At 42.0% G+C, this 22,940-nt stretch overlaps 1 protein-coding gene across 7 annotated transcripts in view; it reads left to right on the top strand.

The window, feature by feature from the left end:
- ZFYVE9 (zinc finger FYVE-type containing 9) overlaps positions 1–22,940 on the top strand; it is a 227,644-nt gene that overhangs the window by 32,033 nt on the left and 172,671 nt on the right. For 2 of the 7 annotated variants that reach the window (XM_027108552.1, XM_027108549.1), the window contains exon 1: positions 10,766–11,226. The exons of 1 other annotated variant lie outside the window; for it this stretch is intronic. The gene's annotated coding sequence lies outside the window, so the exon portion shown is untranslated. Of the gene's footprint in view, positions 1–10,744; positions 11,227–22,940 lie in introns of those variants that run through there. 4 more of the 7 variants (XM_027108553.1, XM_027108554.1, XM_027108555.1 and 1 more) reach the window with 4 other exon arrangements.

Here is a 22,940-nt window from a genome sequence, read left to right as displayed (position 1 = left end):
CCAGCCGCTCCGCGGCATGTGGGATCTTCCCAGACCGGGTCACGAACCCGTGTCCCCTGCATCGGTAGGCAGACTCTCAATCACTGCGCCACCAGGGAAGCCCCAGGAGAGAGTTTTGAATAGATTTCTGTTTAAGAGAGAATTCAGAACCTTATGAGTGGAGTCAATGGACTTAAACAATCATAATTATAATGATAATAAAAATGTATTGAACACAAATTATATATTGGACACTTGGAAGAAAAAAAGACTTCATTGCATTTTGGTTTTTAGAAAATAAGCAGTTAGATGGCATTGGCTCATTTTTTAAAAACTTGTAGGAAGAGAGAGACGGCTCTCTTAATATTCTATTTCTAATGTGATATTTTTTCCTTAAGTGAAAAGTAGATTACCATATGCTTTCCTTCAACAGGTATTTCACAGACGTTACCCTAATCTTCAGAGCATTCAAAGCTTGGGGATATGAGGATGAGGGGATAACCTGCCCAAGGTCACAGACCTGGTAAAATGGCGGGGCTAGATTCAAACCCAAGCCTACTTACTCCACAACTCTCGTGATTTCATCAGCATCTCACTTCCTCCCAGTGGGGTGGGGGGAGGAGATATTTTAAGGCAGGAAGATGCTACCCTCAAATTATACTCAGGGTATGAGTGTAGGCTGGGTGTATGGGTGAAGGCTGGGGATCATTCCTCCCTTGAATGCAGAGAAGAAAACGAATCTGAATCCTAGGAGCTTCCAGTCATCGGCTGTGGGGGACCAGATGAGGATGTTGGGGGAAAGCAGGGAGGGCCCAGCCACTGATGACATTCCACCTGATGAGCATCCCTTCACCAGGTAACCAAGAGTTCCAGCGAACCTACTCTGTAGCAGGAATCTGGAGTTGTGGGAACTGATAAGTTCTGATCCCATACGATCAGAACTAGCAGGTCCCTCAGAAATTATGTCCAGTATCCTCATTGTACAGATAAGGAAACAGGCCCAGAGAGAAGCAGTGATTTGCCCAAGAGTCCCATAGCAGTGAGAGGCAGAATTTAGGGGCCCTGGCTTACTGGGATTTGCTTCTCCTCAATTCATGCCAAAGTAAGTGTCTGATAGAAGATTCTTTCCCCAAAGCATGCTTTTAAGAGTAAAGAGAGCACCTGGGGAAGGAAGGGGATACAGAGGGAGGAATAGGAGCCTTGAATCCTGGGGACAACCTGGCCCTCTCTCCAGTTTTCCTGGGAGCAGGCTTTGTTTGGGGATTTAAGAGGTTGTTATGTGGGAAGATAATGACTTGGGATTCTGGCAGGGAACTCCTAGGAGCAGAAGTGAGATTTGTCCCCCTTCCTCTACTCAAAAGCACATTTTCCCCACGTGGAATTCATTTGATAGGAATATCTCAGTGTAAAAGGATCGTTGGGTCTATCAAAGAAATAGCAGAGCTCAGTTCTGTGGGAACTATAGGCTGGGAGTCAGAAGGCCCGGTTCTAGCCCCAACTCTGCCACTATCATTCCAGGCAACCCTTGTAAGCCCCTCCCCCCTCTCTGAACTCTAGTTTTTTGTTTTCTCATCAGTGTAGTGGGACGTTTGTACCCAACTATGTGTAAGAAGTCTTTCAAATTCTATCAATCTACAATTACACCTTTCTAGGGTTTAAATTTTTCATGTTGCCAAATAGTCCACACTACTGGGATCTAGGGGTCCTGATGGCCTGACCTTGTGCTGAGTCACATACAGTTCTCTAGTTGATATAACCTCCTCTAACCATAGGAGTTCCCTAACCTAGACTGATTTTTTTTCATCTGGAAAAAGACAAAGCCTTTTGACAGGAGCTTTATCATGCTAATCACCCTGACACCTACTCTGGGTTCTGAACTTCAGTTTCCTTACTTGGCATGAGACGATCATTGTTATACAGAGGGAAGCATGATATGGAAGCTGAACCTCTCTGAATCTCAGCTTCCTCATCTATAAAATAAAAAATCTGTAAAACCTGTAGAATACCTACATTACTGAGTTGTTGTGAGGCTTAAATAAGAAAACTTATTTGACAATATCTGGCATATATTTCAAATTCATCCACTCAGAGTTATCCATCTCCACTGCTACTACCTGAGATTAGTCCAAGCTACTGTCTTGCTTGGATTTCTGAGCCTCCTGTTCCCTGCTTCAAATATTGTTTCTATAATTCCATTGCCTCTCAGCAGCCAGTGATATTTTAAACATAAATTGGATCACATCCCTCCCCTGGTTAAAAACCTTCCAAGGCTTCCCACTGTCTTTGAGATAAAATCCCAACTGCCTGCCATGGGCTACACATCCTTTGTGACCTGACTTTTGCCTCTCTCTCTCTGGTCTCATCTCTTGCTACTTACTACTTGCTCAGGCCACTCTGGCCACACTGGCTGACTGTCACAGTTTCCCAGGCCATTGCACACGCTGTCTCCTGGCTCACTGCTACTTGGCCTTTAGGTCCCAACTTACATGTCACTTCCTTAGTAAGAACTTCCTGGACCCTCCTGAATAACTGCTTCTCAAAGACCTCTCTGGCTCAATTATTCTCTCTCCTAACAAACTACTTTTTATTATTAATGACTATCATTAATAATAATTCTCGGAATACTTCTAGGCCTGTGCTGTAGTACTTTTGTGCCATGGAAGACAACTAAATTTTGTGTCAGTATATCTGGGTTCCAGTCCTAAAATTTGTTCCACGAAGTTGGGCACCCTGTCTCTTTGAGCGTCATTTCCCCATCTATAAAATAGGTTTGGGCTTCCCTGGTGGCGCAGTGGTTGAGAGTCCGCCTGCCGATGCAGGGGACACGGGTTCGTGTCCCGGTCCGGGAGGATCCCACATGCCGCGGAGCGGCTGGGCCCGTGAGCCATGGCCGCTGAGCCTGCGCGTCTGGAGCCTGTGCTCCGCAGCGGAAGAGGTCACAACAGTGAGAGGCCCGCGTACCGCAAAAAAAAAAAAAAAAAAAATAGATTTACTAACCCCTACCCTACTCACCATACAGGGCTATGATGGGGCTGAAGCAGGATGGTGCATGTACAAAGGCCTTATAAACTGTAAAGGGATATATGTAAAAGTAAATTTCTATTATTATTAATAATTCTTGGCTTGCCTCCCAAGGAGACTCTGGGTAAATAATACTGAAGTGATGTTCCAAGTGATTGAGGCCAAGGAGAGAACTTTGGTCTGGAGGCCAAGTTTGAACATGATCCTCTTCCATGGGGCCAGGCCTCTGTTTAATCCTTTATTGAAGAGAGAAGCCTGAATATCTCCCCAATCTCTTTAATGCCTCAGGGCGTAAGGAGAGAAAAGTCCAAAAATAAGGCATGGCTTGTTTACCTGCCCTATTGCTGTCTGCCAGGATAGGGAGAGGCACCTGGCAGGTCTCTTCTTGTGTCCTGATTTTTCTGGCTCCTCGTTCCCCCATGGGAGGTACACAGCATCATTAGAACTCTGGAGAGAAGGGCTTTTTATTAGCTAAACTGATGACAACTGTTTCACACATCTTCACTGCCCATCCTCACTCTGACATGTCATGGAAAACATATTTTCCTGGATACCCAGGGAGGTGATGTTAAAGTGTAAAAGAATAGTACATGATTCGAAGGTTGACCATCCATCCATTCACTTGTTTGTGACCTTGGGCAGGTCCTGGGCTTCATGCCCCTAACATGTAAAACGATAAGAGATGCTGGATTATAGGATCATTGATGTCCTCTCCAGCCTATGGTGTGCTGGTACATGTTTAATAACCAGCTCTCTGAGTGCAGTTCCGACATGAATGTTGTTAACATTTTTATGTTAACAAGTAAGATGAAAGTGAAACAACAAAGACATCTATTGGAACTTCACTCATTTGTCAATAATATGAGTGACTTATTTGCTGAATCAGGTCATAGTTTTCAAATGCTGGAAGAATATTTCCTCAATTTTTGTTGTTTTTCATAACGTAACAGCTATAGATACAACACAATTTTAAGTTTAATCTGCATTATTAACATTCACTCTGTCACTTTCTTAAGTCTAGACAATTAACAAAACAAGCCCTGATTTGTAGCGTTTGCCAACTTCTATAGTATAAATAGTCCCACCATGACCAATTTCAGAAAATTTGAAATTTGGATGAAGTCCAATTTTTTCTTTTTTTTCTTTTTTGCAGTACACGGGCCTCTCACTGTTGTGGCCTCTCCCGTTGTGGAGCACAGGCTCCGGACGCGTAGGCTCAGCGGCCATGGCTCACGGGCCCAGTCGCTCCGCGGCATGCGGAATCTTCCCAGACCAGGGCACGAACCCGTGTTCCCTACATCGGCAGGCGGACTCTCAACCACTGCGCCACCAGGGAAGCCCGAAAAGTGGTAATTTCTTAATGGTTAGCTGCAATGTGGAATCTGAAACCATACTGATTAATTTTTTGCACTCTGTTCCATTAAAATCTTTTGGTCTATATTACACTTTAAAGGGATATTTTACCCAATTACATATTTGTAACATTATGCGTTGGTCATTTGAAAAAAATACTAGTTCACTGAGTTATGCAGACCTTCCCAATGTTGACATATTTCATTACACTATTAAAAAAATACCAACACAACATTCCATAACATTTGTTAATAACCACCCATTCCTTCAGAAAGTTTGGGAAGCTGTCAAGTTTATCTTGGTGAATACAAGTTTTTCAGTATTCTAATATTTACCTGAAAGCTTGAATTTTATCATTGGCAACAAATCCTGTTAGTTGCTTTCCTTGAAGTGACAAGCTCACTTCAGCCATTTTCTAGAAAATGTCTGCCAAATTTGAATACTGGAGTTTATCTGTTCTTTAAAGTAAAAATGAGGTTCAAGTAAAAGTGGTGTGTGTGTGTGTGTGTGTGTGTGTTTTCTAGCTCTACTTACTGAGAGAGCCTAGAAGCAATGGCACCATAGTGGTAATGAGCACACCTAGATTAAGCACACCTAAATTAAGATCTACCACCTAGATCTTAATTTCTAAATACCATTCTCCATTAAGTGGAACTAGGGCTTTTAGGGGAAATGTAAATTGATACAGCCACTATGGAGAACAGTATGGCGGTTCCTTAAAAAACTAAAAATAGAATTACCACATGACCCAGCAATCCCACTACTGGGCATATACCCAGGGAAAACCATAATTCAAAAAGACACATGCAGCCCAATGTTCATTGCAGCCCTATTTACAATAGCCAGGTCATGGAAGCAACCTAAATGCCCATCGACAGATGAATGGATAAAGATGTGGTACATATATACAATGGAATATTGGGTCATTTGTAGAGATGTGGATGGATCTAGAGACTGTCATACAGAGTGAAGTAAGTCTGAAAGAGAAAAACAAATATCGTATATTAACGCATATATGTGGAACCTAGAAAAATGGTACAGATGAACCGGTTTGCAGGGCAGAAATAAGAGACATAGATGTAGAGAACAAACGTATGGACACCAAGGGGAGAAAGTGGCGGGGTGGTGGTGGCGGTGGTGGGATGAATTGGGAGATTGGGATTGACATATATACACTAATATGTATAAAATGTATAACTAATAAGAACCTGCTGTATAAAAAAATAAAATAAAATTCAAAAATTCAAAAAAACTGATGGTTAATGATTATAAAATTCACAGAATAAAATAAAAATTGATGCGTTTATCTTGATATAAATCAATAAATTGATAAACAAATAAATGGGGGGAGAAGCAAAAAGTTTGCCCATACAGTAGGAAGGCAAATAAAATATGTATTAGGAATGATAATGATGGAATTAGAAATTTGGCAACTACTATTCTAATAACTGTTTCAAGCAAGAATTATCAATGAATGTTAAAACTTGGGATCTCTCCACAAGATATTTATTAATTACAAAGAGCAAAATGGTTACTGACACTGCATAAACCTGGCAGATACCACCTTAATTAATCAAGTGAACAAAACTGCTGTCACCTATATAGGTGTCACATTTCTTCTGATGTGATGCATTGAGAAGGACACATCAATTCTGTAGTACTCCTGCCAAAAATGCATAACCTGAATCTAATCAAGAAGAGACATCAGACAAACTCAAATCGAGGGATATTTTACAAAATAAATGCCATAAAATGGCAAGGTCATATGAAACAAAGACTGAGAAATGGTTCCTGATTAAAGAATATTAAAGAGATTTGACACTAATTATAATGTGTGATCCTGCACTGAATCCGGGGCCAGAAAAAAAAAGTGATTTTCTTTTTCTATAAAGAATATTAGTGGGACAATTGGCTAAATTTGAATAAGGTCATAGACTAAGTCATGGTACTGTATCAATATTATTTTCTGAGTTTGATAATTGTACTGTGATATTTGTACTTTTTTTTTTTTTTGCCCCACCGTGGGGCATTTGGGATCTTAGTTCCCTGACCAGGGATCAGGCTGTGCAACCTGCCTTGGGGGCACGGAGTCTTAACCATTGGACCGCCAAGGAAGTCTCGGTATTTGTACTATTTTGAGGAAATATACTGAAAAATATTTAGGGATAAGTGGATCAGAAAATAATTACAGTAGTTTCTTTAAATACCTATATTTATATCTACCTCTCTGTAGAGACGGAAGAAAGAGTGAGAATGAGAGCACGTGTGCACACAAGAAAGAGACAGAATAAAGCAAATGTGGTTAGATATGGGTGAAAGATATATGGGATTCTTTTGTAGTATTTTTGCAACTTTTCTTTAAATATGAAATTATTTCAAAATAAAAAAACCCACAAACATATAACATTTTGTACTATTTCCTTATAAATATATTTATATATTTTACATATATATAAAAACATAATTGGGATCATACAATGATCTTTTTTACTTAACACAATTTGATATTGAATCATGAGCAGTATTCAATGTCTTTTAAAATTCTTTAAAAATGCAATTAATAGATGTACAATATTTCTTTGTGTGGAGGTACTGTAATTCATTTAAGGCTTTCCTTACATTTTTACGTTATAAATCTATAGTAAAATGTATAACAAACATCTTTTTGCACATCTTTCTTCATATATTTGATTACTTCCTTATGCTTCATTCCTAAAATGGGAATTGTTTTGTTCCTTTTGAAATGACTCAAGTGACCTAACAAACTCCCAAACGTCCCCAATTTCCTTTTTAAGTTTGTGTTGCTTTACTGACTTCTGGCTTGCTCTAGGGCTCTCCTGTTTGGTAACAGGTAACTGTGAATTTTGGGTTTGATTCCTGGCTATGATTGGTCAGAGGGGTGGGGGAGACCATAGCTGGCAGCAGCAGGCTGGGGTCAATTCTGGGCTGCAGGGCAATCGCCTGTTGAAGGGGCATCTTACTCTTTGGTGGACCCTGGAAGTTAACAGGTAAGGCCTAAAAAGTAACTGAGTGGGTGGGATGCACTAGCCTGATGCACATCACGCTAAGCCACAGCTTTGTTCAGCTTAACATCCCCTGAGGTGTACTCTGTGCTGAGACTAGTTGTGGGCACACAGAGATGAATCAAACATTTACAATCTGATAGGAGAGACATACAAGCAAACACATACTGACAGTGTAGTAATGAGTACTTATAAATAAATTGGGAAGCACAAGGATTATTGGGAGCATGGAAGAGGTTTTGTGCTTTCTTTTAAACCAACTTTTATACAGTATGTACTCTTTTTTTTTTGCGGTACACGGGCCTCTCACTGTTGTGGCCTCTCCCGTTGCGGAGCACAGGCTCCAGACGCGCAGGCTCAGCGGCCATGGCTCACGGGCCCAGTCGCTCCGCGGCATGTGGGATCTTCCCAGACCGGGGCACGAACCCGTGTTCCCTGCATCGGCAGGCAGACTCTCAACCACTGCGCCACCAGGGAAGCCCCAGTATATACTCTTATACACAAAGATAATATTCATTAGTTCCTCCTTCCTCTCTCCCTTCTTTCTTTTCATTCAGTGCATCTATAGAAGTGGAGTTGGAGAGAAGGAAAGAAATTTAATAAAAGCAAGAAGTAGAATTTATCAGGTTTAGTGAACAGTTGTCCAGGACAGAGACACAAGAGTTAAGGATGATTCCTATGCCATTCACCAAGCCAGAAAATGAGTATCATTTTGGTCTGAATTTTTTTTCCCAGCTATAACTGACAAATAAAAGGCCTGAATTTTAAAGGACAAATTTTAAGGAGCAAAGAAAATTTTGTTTGGAGTGCTATATTTTAAAATCATTTGAAGAAACCATTCTTAGAATACTGGCTTTCTATAGTATGTATACGGTATAAAAGCAAAAGTAGGTTTACCAGGTTGGGAATAAGGAGATTTTTTTTTTTTTTGCGTTACGGGGGCCTCTCACTGTTGTGGCCTCTCCCGCTGCGGAGCACAGGCTCTGGACGCGCAGGCTCAGCGGCCATGGCTCACAGGCCCAACCGCTCCGCGGCATGTGGGATCTTCCCGGACCGGGGCACGAACCCATGTCCCCTGCATCAGCAGGCGGACTCTCAACCACTGCGCCACCAGGGAAGCCCAAGAAGATATTTTAGAGTCACTGAATAGTAGTGGAAATCAATGCAAAACTGAGGGTAGGGTAACCAAATCAATTGACAGCAGGTCAAGGTAGATTAAAATGAAAGAGATTTACAGTAGGGGAGAAGAGAACAGATGAAAGACATTTCAGAAGCAGAGAGCAGATTGGGTAGGAAGAGTCAAAACAACAGAATAAAAGCATGGATGAAAAGATTTAAAGTGGACTACTATAATCAGGGAAGTGGTAGTGATGATAAAGGCAGCCTCTTTGAGCAACATAATTTGAAGAGAAGGAGGGAAAGCGGGAAGCAAGAGGAAACTGGTCCTGGGAACAAATGAATCATCTTCACGTAGTAGCTACACCCTGGGTAGCATGATTATTCATAAACAAATGCAGATTTCCTGCGGTGATAGTGAACTAGGCTTGGAAAGCACAGTGCTAATGTTAGGTTGCCATACTAATCTCAACTAAAGGGCCCATTTCTCTAGATTGAAATTTTTTTAGCAACAGTAACTTAGTCTTATAGTATTTTCTAAATACTGAAGAAAGGACTGTTAGGGCATCAGATGGGAGACTGAAGGAATCTCAGGGTCTACTTCCAGGTTTTCCTTACGTTGGATGCATTTCACGTGTAGAATGGTGGCAGTATACTACTTAATTCATAGCGCTGTTGTGAGGATGAGTCACAGTTTCCTTCTGAGCCCCAGTTTCTCTTGTTATAAAAAGGGGATAGTGACTTTTTGGCGACGTGACTCAGAAGTAGGTGGTGAAGGTACACACAGGAACAGCTTTCATTGATTGGGAGAGAGCTGTTAGGTTATATTTTCTCTAAGGTGGCTGCTCAATTATTATTTGAAAATTCCCAGAGACCTTATATAACTTTCTCATTAAGATTTATTATTATTAGGACATAACCTAAGGTAAGGTGAAATTGCCTTATAATTCTTTTTTTCTACAGAAAACTATACTGGTTCTATCCTGATATCTGCCATGCAACAGAATGTCATAGGATCCAGTATACTAGGCTGTATTATTCTTCAGTGGAGGGATGTTACATAAATCCATTAGTGAAATTTAGGGAGATTTTACCCAGACCAAGAATGATGACAAATGATGCACCCATCTTTCAACAGGAACACACACACACACACACATACACAGATTGAGAGATAAAGAAAAAGATGAGAACAACCTTGAATCTAAGAAAGACAGAGAGTGTTTTGGAACCAACGATAATAGGAACTAACATTTATTGAGTACCTTCCATGGGCCAGTTCCTTTACATAAATTATCTCCAATCTTCACAACAACCAGCAAGGTAGGCATCAGAAAACCAAGGTTCCGAAATATTATATAACTTGCCAAGGGTCATAAAGTTACACACCACAGAGCTGGAATTGGTTGTATCAGGATCTGTCTGCCACCAAAGTCCCTGCTCATTCTACTATACCACTTTGTGATAAAATAATGTATACTATTTGTAAAAGTTTGGGACCACAGGACTTGAAGAGTTTCTCTCTTTCCCTATTTTCCCTCCGACAGTCTTGCTTCTTTTGTTCTTGCTTCTGATTTTGCAGCCTAGAGTTTGAGTGGGATGGAATATGGGGTATCTGTAAACAGAACGATTCCACAGCCCCAGCTATATAACGATTTCCTTCCTTCAGAGCCTTACCTGGGATTTGGTGGGGGTTGGGGGTGGAAGAGTAGAGATGGGGGTGGGGGAGTGGGTTAGTTAGAAGAGATGGTTGTTCTTCTCTTACCTTTAAGTTATTTATGAATTTCAGGACAACTCGTTGGCTATTGTCTTTTCTTCCTCAGCATGTTATTATTATTATTATTTTTCTGTTTTGGGGGAGGTTGGGGGTTAAGGGTTTGGTATCCGTAGGATAAATTCCTCAAATGCTCTGCCACAAGATCCAAAAAAATTAAGGTCAAAGACAATTCCTTCAACTGTTTCGGGAGAGGATTGGGGGCGGGGGGGAAGGTTGGTTCTGGGTCACTCTTCTTGCATCCAGACACACTGCAGGGATCAGGAGGGATCCCCCTTGAATCATGAAAGATGAAAACGAGGAGATTCCCTCACACCCCTGCTCTCAGGTGAAGGTCCGAGTGACGGGAACGTTCACGTACCTTCTGGAGAGAAAGAAAAGGTGCAAAGGTGCTCAGGGCCTGAGGACTGGGGAGAGAGGAGGGGACCCACCAAGGTTGGTGGGGACCGAGGGGCTTCCGGCTCCCGGGAGGCGTCGTCGGGGGCGGGCCGGGGGCCCGAGGGCTGCGCAGGGAACACGGGGCCCCGCCAACGCCAGGCCGCGCTCCCTCGCGTTCCCTGCAGCTCGTGCCCGGGCGGCCGCCGCAGTCCCCGCGCCGTAGCCGGGCGTGGGGTCCAGGGGGCGCTGTGGCCCAGCGGCGCCGGCGGCAGGAGCGGCCACGGCGACGCTGGAGGCTTGACGGAGGATCCCCGCTTGCAGCACCTCGGTTGTCCCGCCGCAGCCTTGCGCCCCCGGCCCGGCTCAGCGGCGCTCCTTCGGGATCCGCGTGGCTGCGGCGGCCCGGGAGCCCGATGAGGCTCGGCGGGCGCTGGGCCTCAGCAGCAGCGGCAACCACAGCTCCTTCAGGAGTGGGAGGCTTCGCGGCGGCGCCTGGGGCCGGGCCGGTGCCCTCCGGAGGAGGCTGTCTGCTCAGGGACGACCCCCACGGCCATGCTGAGGTGGCGGCGGCCGCTGCTCGAGGTGAGTGTGGCGCGGCGCGGCGCGGTCCCGTGCTCGCTGGCCTTCGGCCGCCCGGGAGGGTCCTGGGCAAGCCCTCGGGCTAGGCGGACGGGGCGTCCTGCCGCTGCGGCCGCCTCCCCCACCCCGCGGCTAGGGGGGGGCCTCAGCCCTTCTTTCTCGCGTCCCCCGGGAGGCCGGAGGCGCGTGGGGGGCGACTAGGCCCCGCGTCGCCGGGAAGCCCTCGCCCCGGCCTGGGCTCCGGGGCGGCCGGGTGTGTGGAGCGGGGGACTGGCAGGGTAGCTGGCACCCTTCGGGTTGGCCCCGGCGCCGGGCCGAGCGCAGCCTCTTACCCTGGGCCCCGCACGTACATCCCGGAGGGAGGCAGAGAACGCCTGTTTGCGAACAGCCTGGGCTTTTCCGCGCCCCATGCTGAGTCCCGCAGAGTCCCGGGGGGAGGGGCGGGAGGGCAGGGAGAGAGAGAGAGAGCGCAGAAAGTGCGGGGCCCTGAAAACCCTAGGAACTCCTGGAGTGTCATTCACCCACCTGACTGGGCTGAAAACAACCGTTTGCGTCTTATTTGAGGTGAAATTTCATCACCTGCCGGTAGCTCATCTTTGCCTTCTTCTGTTACATTTTGCTTCTAAGCGTGGTTTGCCTTGGAGAAAGCCCCCTCCCAGCTTTGCGATGTTAAGTTTCCTAGATAAATACAATCAGAAAATATCTTAAAAAAACAAAACAAAACACCAAAGGTCTGGTCGCCCGCCCCGCCATGAGAGAGTGTAAATATTTTAATGCCTCAGTCCTCGTTACAAAATTGTCTCCCTAAATAGATCCATAGGATAGATGACAAGAGGATTTTAAAAAGTCATGCTAATAACAGATACCTGATAGAAATAGGACATACTCTAAATTTTAGTAGTTAAGTGATTTGTTCTGGTATTAATTTAAAAAAAGTTAGTGATTACAGTTGGTATCATAAGTCAGATATTTGGGTGTTTGTGGTTTATGATAAATGTGGTTCAGGTTATTCTTGTTTCCCATTATGTATGTGAAGGTTGTAGGATTAATAAATACTTATAAAACTTTTATAATCCTGAAAAAAATATACTTATTGTAGAAAGTTCAGAAAGTACAGAGAGGTACTATGCCAACCTTCAGTGAATATTTAATAATGGGGGAAAAGTCACCCATAATCTCAGAACATTTTGATGGTCATTTAAAGTTTAAAATGGGCTGGTACTGTTGGTGATTAAGTTATTATCTCTGTATTAGGTTCAAAGTTAACTGTTCCATTTTACTGTTGAACATCCAGTCATTTGTATAAGACCTATAAAAATGTTTTACTAAATTACATTGCAGTCATAGTTGAATTCATCAATTAAAACAGAATAACATGGGTAACTACCTAAAAGACCCCTGATTTACCTTCTGTGCAGCATGTGAATCTCCAGGTCTAGGGAGGTTTTGGGTATTAAAGGTTTTTTGGGGACCTATCCTATTCGATGCCATAGCCTTGTATTGTTTTTGTAAAATTTTTGCTTAAATATCTATAACTGTAAAATATTGGCTCCATTAAAAAATTTGGGGGAGGTAGATGAATTTAGGGTTAAAAAAATTTAATTCAGTTCTTAGTGTGTCCCTAAAGACTATGAACATTAGAATCAGCTAAGAGTGCTTATTAAAATATGCAGATTCCTGGCCACTTGAATCAGAATTTCTAGAGATGGTGGTGGCCCAAGGAGCTTCACTTTTATCAAGCTCCCCAGTTATTAGTCCTACTAAAGTTTGAGAATCACTGGTAATAAGTTTAAAGTTAATTAACCTTGTCAAACTGAGTGAAAGTATCTGTTTTCTAGCAAAGCTATAAATCTTAAGTGGCAATACAGTCATTTCTTATAGCGACAGATAATGGTGGTAATCTTAGAAAAATCATATTTCTAGGGACAGCTGATTCAACCAACAAACATTTATTGAGAGCCTTTTCTGGTAGCTGTGGTGTTACAGAAGGATACCTGACCACTTACCTTGGCTCTTAATCTTGGACTTCAATGTCATGTCTGTAAAATGCAGATAGTTATCATACTTATCTTGCAAGGCTTTTAGGATAAATATATCTGAAAAAGCTTTGTAATCTGTGAAAGATCTTTATAAAATTTTAGCTGTTAATATTAAGTGCCAGGTCCTGTCTTTGGTGTTCTGAGAAACACAAAAATGACCAAGGTCTGTGCTAGCAGCTAGCTAATTGTAGAAGCAGGACATGTTTAATTAACTGTTTTTTTAAATAAACTTATTTATTTTATTTATTTATTTTTGGCTGTGTTAGGTCTTCGTTGCTGTGCGTGTCCTTTCTCTAGTTGTGGCGAGTGGGGGCTACTCCTCTTTGTGGTGCGCAGGCCTCTCATTGTCATTACTTCTCTTGTTGTGGAGCATGGGCTCTAGCCGCACGGGCTTCAGTAGTTGTGGCATATAGGCTCAGTAGTTGTGGCTCACGGGCTCTTGAGCACAGGTCAGTAGTTGTGGTGCATGGGCTTAATTGCTCCGTGGCATGTGGGATCTTCCCGGATCAGGGCTCGAACCCGTGTCCCTTGCATTGGCAGGTGGATTCTTAACCACTGCGCCACTAGGGAGGTCCTAATTAACTGTTACAAGGCAGAGTCAGATAAGTGTTGTAATTGAGTGGAACATGCTGGATCTCTATTTAAGGCTTCTATGTTTAATCCAGTAGCTTGCCCTTTAAGAATATTAATAATTTTTATGTATGGTCATTCCTTTTTCTTCTAATTCCTGATTCAGTATTTTATTCTTTAAGGAGAAAATTGTATATGTTGCCTGGTGAGCAATAGTTTTATGTTAACTCCTTGAGAAAGATGGTGTGAGTGGAGATGATCCCATTTCTTCCTGTTACATTCCATTCAGTAAACTTTTATTTGGCACCTGTTATGTGCTGGCCGCAGACTAGTTGCAGGGCACAAAGCTTCTTTAAAAGATGACTGCTTGGGGCGTCCCTGGTGGCGCAATGGTTGAGAGTGTGCCTGTCGATGCAGGGGACACGGGTTCATGCCCAGGTCCGGGAAGATCCCACATGCCGTGGAGCGGCTGGGCCCGTGAGCCATGGCGGCTGAGCCTGCGCATCCGGAGCCTGTGCTCCGCAACAGGAGAGAAAAAAAAAAAAAAAAGATAACTGCTTAGATTTTTAACTTAAATTCTCATGTTGCTAAAGGGATAGTGTGTGTGGTGTGTTTTGTGGTTGTTAATTGCATGATGTGGTGCAGAATATGGAGTCAGATGTGAGTACGAATCCTTACTGCAATCTTACTGCACTCTTATAGCAATGTGACATTTAGATCCTGAGTTTCTTCTTATGTGCTACTGGAGTAATGGTACCCCTCAGTAGTCAGGGCAGTAGAACGGGTTCCATGAGATAAAAGTAATCAAAAGCAGGGGCTTCCCTGGTGGCGCAGTGGTTGAGAGTCCGCCTGCCGATGCAGGGGACACGGATTCGTGCCCCGGTCCGGGAAGATCCCGCATGCCACGGAGCGGCTGGGCCCGTGAGCCATGGCCGTTGAGCCTGCGCGTCGGGAGCCTGCGCGTCGGGAGCCTGCGCTCCGCAACAGGAGAGGCCACAACAGTGAGAGGCCCGCGTACCGCAAAAAGTAATCAAAAGCAATTAACTCAGTGTCTGTCACATAGAAGGTGCTCAATAAATGCTCAATTCCATTCCTCCTTTTGGAGAAAACAAAAACAAAAACCAGGCATTGGAATTTTTGTGTGACTTAAAAGTTGGTAGCTTTAATTTTTTAGAGAATGAGTTTACTTTTGGAAGTTTTTGAAATTTTTGACAGAAAACAATTTTGATCTTAACTATTACACATATTTTCCATTTCATTTTTAGCAAATAAATTAGCTCTTCCCTATGTCTAGCTAATAAATTAGCCATTCTCTGTGAAAATATAGTTGTTACATTTTCAGAGTTTTATTCATTTTTCAGTTATTCATTTTCAGTTTTACATGATCTTTGATTTTACTTGTGTGTACCTGACTTGCATTATATAGAACAACATTCTTAGTATATAATAATCAGTGAAAGATACATAGTTGCAGTTACCAAATAGAAATAGTTCATATACTTAGTTTTCAAAAAGCAGTATCATTTATTAAACTTACATTATTTAAGAATTGAAGAATCTTCAAAACATAGACTTTTCCTTACATAACTGCAGTAGATTAGAACTAGGTTTTTATAACCTGTCAGATATGGGGTCCAGTCTTTTCTTATAACCTGTATAACCCTGGACAAGTTTCTCACCCCCTTTAAGCCTCAGTTTATTCTCCTATAAAACGAAGCTGATAATACCCATCTTATAGGATTATTGCGAGGATTAAATGATATAATGTGTAAGTCAGAGCTGTAATTCAGTCCCATGAGTCCTGGTAAATCAGTGTTACCCTTGAAGTGGAAAATATACTTCTTGTTTACTTCTGTTTGAAAGAGCTTGAAAGGTCATTATTTATGGAGTTTACTACCAAGAATATAAAATCAGTATGATCAATTTGTATTAGAGATTGCTAAATTAAGGAGAAACCAAGGTATCAGTATTAGTATTTTAACTGTGTAGTTAGTAGAATGTCTTCCACTTTATAATACTCCGTAAGTTTTATTTAATAAAATAATTTAAATGTTATTTATAAAATATTTCCTGTTAAAAATTTTTCTTTTGAATTATTATAAATAGCCCATTCACAGAACTGGACTATTAGAAAAATTAAAACAGTATATACTGTTTTGTATTTATGAAGTACTTTTTGAGAGCTTTTAATAAAATAAGGTAAAGATGAGGAAATTTCTTTGGACACACTGAAATCAAGAAAAAGGCATTGAATTCCTATTGGGCAAGGGAGGCTTAATGCATGTTGATGAGGCTGTTGAGGTGTTCAGGATTTTATATTACAGAACTCTTTGTAAAAATCCTAAATTTTTTTCTGTAAATTATCTTTTAGTTTAAATTTCTTACATTTGTTTATTTAAGCTTAAAAATGCTTTTGCGGCCTTAGCTTTTGACCATAATAGTTTCTTTAGTTGATAATTCTGTAGTGAGTTATCATCTTTTCAACTTTCTGGTTGTTTACGATAATACATCCTCAAGGATATATGACTTAATATCGATGATGGTAGTTCTGTTGCATTTTTAAAAAGACTGAAGTAGTAAATTCATGCCTTAGATTAAAAAAATTAAACTTAAATGGAAATTTGTTAAAAATTCTTTATTCTTTTTTATTTTGGCTGCATTGGGTCTTCGTTGCTGCGTGCGGGCTTTCTCTAGTTGCTTTGAGCAGGAGCTACTCTTTGTTGCAGTGCATGGGCTTCTCATTGCCGTGGCTTCTCTTTGTTGCAAAGCATGGGCTCTGGGTGCGTGGGCTTCAGTAGTTGCAGCACGTGGGCTTCAGTAGTTGTGGCCCTCGGTCTCTGGAGCGCAGGCTCAGTAGTTGTGGTGCACGGGCTTAGTTGCTCCATGGCATGTGGGATCTTCCCATACCAGGGATTGAACCCATGTCCTCTGCATTGGCAGGTGGATTCTTAACCATGGCGCCACCAGGGAAGTCCCCAAATTCTTTATTCTTGTATGTAGTATAGTCCCCTATTGTTTGTTTCCATTCAAAGTATTAAAGCTTTTCTATGAGGTTTTATAGGACATAGTTCAGAGTCAGCAATAATGACTTGCTAATGTTTCTAAAGCTTTTTCAAACTAGTTAGGAAATTCTGCAGGGAACCATTATTTGAGTAAACAGAGCGCATTTGGGGCCTTCATTCTACATACATTGGATCAGCCACAGTGTTTTCCCATTTGATTATGATCACTTTTAGATCTTTTAATGCTGATTTTGAACTGAGTGGGCTGAAAGTTATACAAGATTGTATAACTGGTTTGTTACACAATCTTATAGTTGCTTTGGATGCCATAATTTCTATATAAAGCTATAAAAAACAGCAGTTCTGGAGTCTTTTTGCTGGTATTAATGAAGAGGTAAGCATTTCTGTTTGTAACAGTTCTCTTCTAACCTCTCATCGTAGTTTATCTACCAGAATTTGTTTTATTAAAATGAAGAAAGAGTAAATCATATGTTTTATTATTATTTCAAAACACAACAGAGCCTATCTCAGAATTCTGTTTATTAAAATAAAGAACGAGCAGTATCAAAATTTTGTGAAAATATTCCGTCAGGGTTTATGTAATTTTTAGTCTCCATTTTTCATTTTCAATTGAATGAGAGAAACAACCTCTGAAAAGTAATTGAGGTAAAACACTGCAAGTTTGAGAAGAAATTTAAAACTTCAGAATACATCATCTAGACCTTTTTGTAATTCTGGTGATGTAATAGCTGCCAAAGTTTTTTGTTTTTGTTGTTTTAAAAAATTAGTAGCTAAAGTAAATTATTTTTGAGATTGTTGTGAGGTCACTCTTGGAAATTTCTGCTCAATGGTTAAAAAACAAGGTTAAGATTCTTTATTCTGGCACAGCCCTTCATGGTCTGGTTCCAACCTAATCCATGGGGTCTACTATTCATTGGCCAATGAGTATTGTATCATATTATGCCTATAATAAACCTCTAGCTTGCCTGGGCATTTTATAAAATGTGTGTGGCTAAAATGGGAAGTAAAATATAAAATGTAGCTGCATGCCCCATTATCCAGTCCTCCCAAGATTCCAGGTTTACAACATTTTCCTTGATTTCTTTTGCCTTTTATTGCTTATTTGTGTAATGGAAAAGTTTTGTCAATGGTGTGCTATCTTTCTGGTAGGTGTTTCATGTCTGTTATTTGTAATTCTTAAAATGATCCTATAATACCCATGGTATCATGGACGTTTTACAGCTGAAGGAACTGAAGCTTGGAGAGTTTTATTGACTTTCCTAAGCCCACATCCATGATTCAAACCATATAACTCTGACTACAAACTCCACACTCTTTTTCATCATGTGAACTTCCCCATGTGTTCTGTATTTGTTTTATTATAAGATTTTCCATAGTGCTTTAGGAAGTATTCAGATTAGAAGAGCACAACTTTAGTTGATTTGCCTTTGAAGTATGCTTTTGGCATGTAGTAATTTGTATAAAAAAAAAGATGTGTATGTGCATGTATTTTGGGAATTTCTCCTTTCATATACTTATTTTTGAAGTAGATAAATGCCTGCTTTGTGATTATTATATAAGTATACTAACTGATCTCTGGACCTCATTTTTCTGATCTGAAAATGAGTGGTGGGCTAGATGTTAAGGCCCTTTCCACATTTAATATTCTATTCAATATTTCTAAAGAAGAGCTCAATGAAAAGATAGATGGCATGTGGACAACTCTAGGCAATGGTGACTAAATGTCATTAATGAAGTAACAGCATGGGGGGGCAGTTGGCTGTGGGTAGTGGCTGAGGAAGATAGGAGAATCAAGACCGAGAGATTGTAATTTACATAAAAGTTTTCCTTGTAATGACTAAAGAGAATATATTTCTGAATAAAAACACAACAACTCTGGAAATTAGCTGGATGAATAGTTTGTGACTGAGGCCTTTTCCCTCTACCTGTTATTCCCTTTCTTCTGCCCTTTCTTGTGATGTGTTTATGTTTGTGAAAAATGCATATAGAGCTGTGTTATATGAAAATAACCAGATCAAAAGTAGCACACTTGAAATAATTAAAGCTTTCATATTGCTCATAAAGTGGGAATTCAGTAATTAAAATGTGGGCCCATTGTTGTAGATCTTAAGAGAATTTGTTGAGAAAGCAAAGGAGGGCATGTTTTGCATTCAAAAAGGATAAAATGCATTTTAGTGACAAAACTTTTCTATAGCCTACCCACCCTGGAGGTATTAGAGATGCTAATATTGACGTGTAGGTAAACAGATGATGTTTTGACTGGTTGGAAAATTGTTACCCAGCTAGAAAATTGTCATACTTTTCCTTGTTCGCTTTTTCTGCAGTCCTTGGATCAGTGAATCTTGACTTAGCAAAGAAATCATCCTCGACCAGGAGCAAGGAAGTGTTCTTCAGTCAAATACAATAAATTTTTTTTTTTTTTTTTAGCATACTAGATCCCTCAGGTAGAGATTTGTAACTGCACATTCATATTTTAAAAACTGAGGAGTAAAAGTAAAGAAATTTGTTTCACTTTATTTAGCAGTCTATTACCCAGACTAATTGGCCGTGGAACCCTTTTTATCCACATAATAGTAGTACAGCTTTTACTGATCTAGGTCAACTTTTATCTGTCTTATAAAGCCTCACCCTCACAATATCCATGGCTATTTGAACCCTCCGGTGATCAGTCCTGATTACTTCCTGAAGGACTTCATTCTGTTGTTGGTTACTGCTGATTATTAGAAAATTTCTTTTGTATTTAACCAAAGATCTGCTTTTCTTTAACATCTATCCTTTTGTTGTTTTCTTCTCTAAAATTATACAGAATAAGTACTCACTTTAATATCTGAAGCTGACAAGATAATATTTTGTCTTCCCTGGCATAGTAATTAAAAGCTCAGACTTTGGAGTTTGACTGCCTGGGTTCAAATTTTAGTTTCACTGCTTTTGCCTTGTGATCTTGCGCAAGTTAATTAATGTCTCTGTGCCTCAGTTTCCTCATCTGTAAAAAAGGAATAACAGTAGTACTTTAGTGGACTAAATGAGGGGATCCTTATAAAGAGTTAATTACAAGGGGCTTCCCTGTTGGCGCAGTAGTTGAGAATCTGCCTGCTAATGCAGGGGACATGGGTTCGAGCCCTGGTCTGGGAGGATCCCACATGCCGCGGAGCAACTAGGCCCATGAGCCACAACTACTGAGCCTGCGCGTCTGGAGCCTGTGCTCTGCAACAAGAGAGGCCGCGATAGTGAGAGGCCCACGCACCGCGATGAAGAGTGGCCCCCGCTTGCCACAACTAGAAAAGCCCTCGCACAGAAACGAAGACCCAACACAGCAAAAATAAATAAATTAATTTAAAAAAAAGTTAATTACAAAATGTGTTGGTTTGGTCCTCTGGGAAGCATTGATATTTTTCTTTTGGCTGTGTTCGGTCTTCGTTGCTGTGCGTGGGCTTTCTCTACTTGCGGTGAGCGGGGGCCACTCCTCGTTGCAGTGCACGGGCTTCTCACTGCGGTGGCCTCTCTTGTTGCGGAGCGTGGGCTCTAGGCGCGCGGCCTTCAGTAGTTGTGGTGTGCGGGCTTAGTTGCTCCGCGCCATGTGGGATCTTCCCAGACCAGGGCTCTGAACCTGGCTCCCCTGCATTGGCAGGCAGATTCTCAACCACTGTGCCACCAGGGAAGTCCCCCCTGGGAAGCACTGAGATGGAGTTACTAGTGCAAGGGATTTTTATGGGGGTAGGTAATAGAATGCCTGTGAAGGGAAAGGGAGAGAAAGCTGAACTGACCAAGGAGAACCTCAGTCTGTGATACAGATCTGGAAAAAAAAATCTTGGACAACCCAATAAGAAGCTCCAGAGCAAAAACTGCCTGTTAGAGGAGTCCTGCATTAGGAAGAAATGGCCAGGTTCTAGAAAATCCTCTGTGTTTAGTCACTGGCTAGGAGCTGCCCAAGGAGAGTGTGGACTCCCCTGGAAAGCTGAGATGAATTCTTATATGCTGCAGCTGGAGGCTACTAGCTAACTGTATTCCTCGCACCTGAATGCGGGTTCTTTTTTTGAAGGGAGATCCAAGTGATTGCCACAGTCCCTTTCTTACGCTGTGTGGATCTGTGTCTCTAAACATTTTCTGAGAGTAGCTCCTCCATTTCCATGGACCTCTCTTCCTAATGGGAAAGTTGAAAATAGGATAGTGAGACAGGCTTCAGCCTCCATCTCTGTAGCTGGTCTCCAGGTCACAGTGGTTCTCTTTGTCTCCTCCACTATCCAGTCTGAATTCTTGCCATTAGCTATAATTTCTGAAGTTCTTGGTGGTTTGTCTAGTGGTATGACCCAACCCTCATTTTTTATTTAAAATTTTATTTTTGGCTGCGTTGGGTCTTTGTTGCTGCACATGGGCTTTCTCTAGTTGCGGTGAGCGGGGGCTACTCTTTGCTGCGGTGACGGGCTTCTCATTGCGGTGTCTTCTCTTGCTGCAGAGCACGGCCTCTAGGCACGCGGGCTTCAGTAGTTGTGTCAGGCGGGCTCTAGAGCACCGGCTTAGTAATTGTGGTGTCCGGGCTTAGTTGCTCCGTGGCATGTGGGATCTTCCTGGACCAGGGCTCGAACCCGTGTCCCCTGCATTGGCAGGCGGATTCTTAACCATTGCGCCACCAGGGAAGCCCCAGCCCTCATTTCTGAGGGGTGTGAGAACCATGCTCTTCTCAGGCTGGAGTGGTTGCATTTGTCTGTTCACAGTCACAGTTGCTCAGGGGAGTATCAAGTGGTACCCAAATGGATCATCTGAATTCCAGGTATACTCCTTGATCCCATTATGTAACAGCAGCCCTACTTCACCTGAGGATGAGGTTTAATTAGCCTCATTGTGGTGATTCTACTTCTTGTCTCCTGGTCGTGGGATACACCGAGTCCCAAATTCCCAGGCTGCAGCTGTAATTTATATAGTTCAATATGACCCTTGATATGTCTCCTGGTAAAAGTGTGCCTAGAACCTTCAACTTTTTTTTTTTTAGCATCTTTATTGGAGTATAATTACTTTACAATGTTGTGTTGGTTTCTGCTGTATAACAAAGAAAAGCAGCTATATGTATACGTATATCCCCATATCCCCTAGCCAGTTGGTCAGCTTGAGGCATAGTGCTGTACTGGGGGCTCAGTGTCGCTCATTGGTTGGATGTTCAGAGTTGGCAGAAGCCTGATTGGGCCTTGGTAAGTGGGCATCCATGCCTCCTTCTCTGCTTCCATCTTCATTTCTGTTACAGTGGCTTCTCTGTTCATGTTCCCATCATGCCAGTTCTGGGTGGCTAATGTCAGCTGTCTGAGTCATTTTGTCTATTTGGTTGTTCATTGTCTCTTCTGCATTGGATGCTTTATGATGGGCATTAACACGTGAAAAAGATTTTCACACTTTATGCTCACTCCTGTATGTTCATTCATTTGCCTCCGCTCATATCTTCTTGCATCCACTGTAGAGTCTTTTTCCTTAAAGACCCCTAACCAGGTACTCAGTCCATTTGCCATTGCCCATGAGTCTGTATATATTCTCATCTCAGGCCACATTTCTTTCTACACAAAGTACATCACTTGAAGCTCCATCTTAGGGAGACTTTGCCTTTCTACTGTCATGGTCACCCCTAAGTGTGGCTGTAATGAACCTGTTGTTTTTTTTCAGCTTGCATTCACGTACTGAGCTGACCTATTTATAAGCCAAACTTTGGCTTTTATGTCCTCCTTAACTTGGTTGTATAGGATCCTCCAAACAGCTATAGATGTGAGCTGGGGAAGGGTGCTGGCACAACTGTGGTTAAGTGTCAGGGAAGTCTTGACTGCCTACTTATGTAGCTTACATGTGCCCTTTGGTTCTGCTTGGGTTTGATTTTTGATGTACTATTTCCATCTCATAATGGATTGTTACTGAGCTCACTTGAGTTTATGACTTGGAGAGTCCTGTTGAGCCCAGCTCATTATGGGCAGTTCTGGACATATGGTGCCCAATGGTCAAGCGTTCTATCTCTTCTAGAGCCCAGTAGCACAGCAGGAGTTGTTTTTCTAATAGCATGACTTTTCTGCAGAACTCCAGGGGCCTGCACTGTAATTCTCCCACTTGGGCT

The sequence above is a fragment of the Aethalodelphis obliquidens genome, unplaced genomic scaffold, assembly GCF_003676395.1.
Source record: "Aethalodelphis obliquidens isolate GAN/ISIS:26980383/991018 unplaced genomic scaffold, ASM367639v1 scaffold9, whole genome shotgun sequence".
Taxonomy (NCBI): Eukaryota; Metazoa; Chordata; class Mammalia; order Artiodactyla; family Delphinidae; genus Aethalodelphis; species Aethalodelphis obliquidens.
This window is presented reverse-complemented; position numbering and strand designations above follow the sequence as displayed.